The 4,671-nt window shown below is 34.5% G+C and overlaps 1 long non-coding RNA gene across 1 annotated transcript; it reads right to left on the bottom strand.

The window, feature by feature from the left end:
* Window positions 1-1,753: 1,753 nt before the first annotated feature.
* On the bottom strand, window positions 1,754-4,301 carry LOC122134777. Its single transcript, XR_006153077.1, has 3 exons — window positions 4,255-4,301; window positions 2,248-2,319; window positions 1,754-2,165 (listed from the first exon to the last, which is right to left on the bottom strand). It is a non-coding gene; the product is annotated as an uncharacterized LOC122134777 (long non-coding RNA).
* Window positions 4,302-4,671: the final 370 nt, after the last annotated feature.

Below are 4,671 nucleotides of genomic sequence, written 5' to 3'. Positions count from 1 at the left end.
AATTCTAATTTTCTTTTAGTTTAAATTGAAGCACTAAAATTATTAACTTTATTATTATTAATTATTAAAATTACTAAACCTAAATATTAATATAAAAAAAGTCAAAAGGACATGGGGATTTTTTTTTTAAATAATAAAAATAAAACACAGTTCAAATATTGATAAAAACTATAATATACTGGTAAAAAAAAAAAAAAAGTTTCACCTAGAAATTGCTAGAAAATTAAAACAATAACTAAGAATCACCAAGTAACACAGTGAATTAAACATGAAATTTTGAAGTAGAAAAACACTTTTCTTGTATTTTCTTATAAAAATGAACTTTTTTTTTTTTGTTTTTTTACAATGTACTATATAAATAATACTAATATAACAGTGCTATGAATATATCGCTTATAGTAAAAGTGATTTTTATTTCTTTTATTGTCTATTGAGAGTTGATTTTGATTTAGTGTGATTGTTTTGGCTTTGGCGTTGGCCGTGACTCCGTCCCGTCCTTGTGTTCCTGTGTTTCGGTGATGCTGTATTACGAATCCGTGTGTAAACACACAGGTGGAGCCTTCGGGCCGCACAGGGACATCTCAAACTTACTGTAGAACTCTCATATATTCAGACAAGAGAGGTTGTGTTGACCCGATCACGTTATTAATGAGAGCGCGGCTCTGCGTCGCAGACACACGCTTCCCGCTGTAAAGGTGAGCCTCTTCATCAAAGGGAACGTCACCCCTCCCTCCGCTTTGGAGCCCGTCCAGAAATGACAAAAACATCCGTCCGAGGAGTTGGTGGAATTACTGAATTAGCATCGCCTTCAAGTTTCTCCCCGTCCCCGAAACTACCCCCCGCCGTCTGTCACGCGCGCGGGATTATTATTCATTAGAGCGTGGCGTTCGGAAAGACTGCTGACACCCGCTCTCTACCCACACTGCACCGGGTCACTGAGTGCCGTCCCCACGGTGAGCAGGTACAGACACGCGGGCCATCTGCTTATCAAACGCTGACATGTCACAAACACACCAAAACCACTGGATAGAAACACACACAAACACATACCTATTAGTGCTCAGACTGACACTTAAAGAGATAGTTCACCCAAAAATAAAAATGACCTCATGATTTACTCACCATCAAGGCATCCTAGGTGTGTATGACATTCAACTTTCAGACGAATACAAACAGAGTTATATTAAAATAAAAAATGTATAATGGCAGCAAATGGGTGTTGAGATTTTGAAGCCCAAAAAAGGGCTTCCATCCATCATAAAAAGTGCTCCACGCAGCTCCAGGAAGTTAATAAAGGCCTCCGGAAGTGAATTGATGCATTTGTGCAAGAAAAATATCCATATTTAAAACTTATGCTACGTCTACGTCATCCTCCGGAATGAACGCGCACTCAACAGTTAGCAGATGTTTGGTGAACGTGCGTATCTCTTTTTAAATAAGGATATTTTTCTTACACAAACGCATTGATTCACTTCAGGAGGTCATCTATGGGCTCATCTATGTCAAAAAAAGCACTATATGTTATCATTGTGTTTGGTGTGTGACACTCCAAAAATCCAAAAATCAAAATAATCTATCGAAATCTTGTTCTTTTATTGTACTGATGCTAATGAAACCCAGCATACCAAACAAAAACATGATGATAAGTCAGAGTTTGATTTATTGGTTTGCATAAGCAAAGTTCAAACTTATCATTCAGTCTAAATTAAAACATAGTATTTCTCATAAAAAAAATGCACCCTATGTGTGTTTTTTGGTGTGTTTTTATGTTTATTTGATCATGTGGTCAGCTTAGCGAAACACTAACAATATCTCTTTCAAGCATTCGAGTCGCTCCCTATGTAGTGCACTTCAAATCTGTCACTCTAGTGATGTTCGTTTGCAGCCTTCTAGTCTTCTGTCAGGTCACTGCAATCGCTCCGATCTCTCTGCATTAACTGACTGACAATTAATTGCTGCAAACACCGTCAGTAATAACGCTAATGGAGGGATGGCGCTCCGCCATGCGAGTCTCGCCGTGGAATTAGCGCACTAATCTAATCTGGGAAGGGAGCATGACAAATGTGTCATTTATGCCGCCTCTCCTGAGACGCGTGAACCGCGAGCACATGACGATCACACCTGACACAAGCTCTCACCTGCCAAACCAGCGACCCCGTTCACACCTGAGGACGCAATCAGAAGATTTATATCAGAATAAAGATCTCATACCACTAAACGCAAGCACCTCGTTTGATCAATCCTTACTTCTTAAGATGTTCCAGACGGCCTTTTGGGGCTGTATAAGCACTGTCTCCTGTCCCGGGGATCAATGGAAACCTGTTTGAAAACAATTATTTATATCATTCTGTTTTGTGCATTTAGTGTGTTTTAGGATGATATTCCTCGCCTCATTTTACAGGATTGTTCGCCCTCATGGCCAGGATTTTTTTTTTTTTTTTAAATAAAATAAAATAAATAAAAACACTGAAAACTGTTTACATTCATACAGCTCAGGGTTATTATAATTCACTAAAATGTTAAAATATTTAAATGTAAAATATATACTAAATTAAAATATTTTCATTACTTAATATTTAATACATTTTAAATATATATCTATATTATATATATATATATCTATATATATATATATATAAACCTTAAACTTAAACTAAACAATATTTCTTATTTTCATTTACTGTAACCTGATGTAAAGTTAAAAAATTATACATATAAATATATATACATTTAAAATAACAAACTATTTGTATTAAAATATTTTCATTACCCAAAAATAAAATTGACGTTAACTGAAATATATAGTTAATTTAGCTTAACTTAATGTACTAAAATGACCAAAACGTAAAAAATAAAAATACGGACATAAATAAAAATTTAGCAAATTAATACAAAGACAGAAATAGAAAAATAAAAATACTAAAAATGTATCAAATAAGTATCTAATAGTATATAATATATTAAAATAACATTACAGATAAATAGATGAATGAAGAAGTCTCAGCTGTCTTAGTAATAAACAAGGAAACTCTTGCTTTAATAACAGAGGATTCATTCTGTATGTTTAATAAAAAAGATAATAAAATAACAAATGTGATTTAAAAAAATGACAAAATTAATTAAATTTTACCATAAAACCCCTGAGACAGAGATGAGAGGGTAAAATACTCCAGGGGCCCGAGCCGCGAGGGTCAGTGTACTAATCGCATCTCCCTGATGGAAATACATGTTCTTTATTTCTAATACTTTAATGAATTTTTAATCATGTCATTTGTAATTAAATTAACAGGGATAAGCGAGCAGCAGAGACAGTGAGAGAGAGAGAGAGAGAGATTACTGGACATGAGATTACGCTGCAAGCTGTAAAATGTGTCGAACAGATTAACAATCTGTTTATTTAATGATGAAATGAAAAGGCCTGGTGTGCAAACGGACAGTCAGAGATGCTATTAATGGATAATCTGCACAAGACCGAATAAAATGCGATTTAATGAACTAGTTTGAAAGCTAAATATCTGATGTTTTGTTGGTTTACTTTGAGGCGTTTCAATTGAGCTTCATCTGGAAAACCTGGAAAGGATAGATAGATAGATAGGTTTCCAACAACCCTGAAAACATCACTGTGAGCTCCATCAGAACCGAGAGCACAGATCAGATTCAGTCAATTATTCTGAACGAATGAACGAGTGTTTGCTGTGTGTGTGTGTGTGTGTGTGTTTGTGAACGAGTGTTTGTTTTTTTTTGTGTGTGTGTGTGTGTGTGTGTGTGTGTGTGAACTGCGGTGAGGGTGTGCTGCTGTCCGCTCCAGTCTCTGCCAGATGAAATTAAGGCCCAATTATTGATAAATGAAGAGTACTTTTCACAGAAGCCGTGCCTGAAGATACATGCTGCATCTGTCACATAGCAACACACACACACACACACACACACACACAGCTTTTTAAAGAAGCCGTGCCCATCCTGTGCATTCATCATGCATCTGTAGGAGATCAGTGTGTGTGTGTGTGTGTGTGTGTGTGTGTGTGTGTGTGTGTGTGTGTGTTCGTTTTGTTCTAGTCTGATGTTAGTCTTGTGTTTTTGTGTGTGTTATTCTAGTCTGATGTTTGTTTGGAGTTATTCTTTTTTGTGAGAATTAGTGATTTTTGTTTTATAACGCTTCTTCATATGGTCACATATAAACTAAGTGGGTTTATTAAAAGACAACAAGTTTTTTAAAGGAATAATTCATAAATGAAAATACTGTCATTTACTCACCCTCATGTCACTCCAAGCCCATTTGACTTGATTTCTTCTGCGGGACACAAAAGTAGAGAAGTTTAACATAATATTTGATTTCTTCTTTTTTGTTTGTTAATTTTTGTGGTTTAAAATGTTATTTATTGTTAAAATAAAATGGTCAATAAAATAAATGCATACACACATAATAAAATAAATGGTTTGTTGTTGAAAATATATATATATTTTTAAAAAGTGCATGCAAAAATTAGTTTTTTTTTTTTTTTTGTTTTTTTTTTTTTTTTTTGTTTTTTGAATGAAAATATACAATTAAAAAAATAAATAAATGCAATGTTATGAAGCTACGACAATAATTTTTGTGCACAAAGAAAAAAAAAAAAAGACTTTATTTAACAGTTTCTTCTCTTCCGTGTCAGTCTCTGCTGCGGGTCCATG

This window comes from Cyprinus carpio, chromosome A21, assembly GCF_018340385.1.
Source record: "Cyprinus carpio isolate SPL01 chromosome A21, ASM1834038v1, whole genome shotgun sequence".
Classification (NCBI taxonomy): Eukaryota; Metazoa; Chordata; class Actinopteri; order Cypriniformes; family Cyprinidae; genus Cyprinus; species Cyprinus carpio.
The sequence above is the reverse complement of the archived record's forward strand: the minus strand, read 5'-3'. Positions and strand labels throughout refer to the sequence as shown.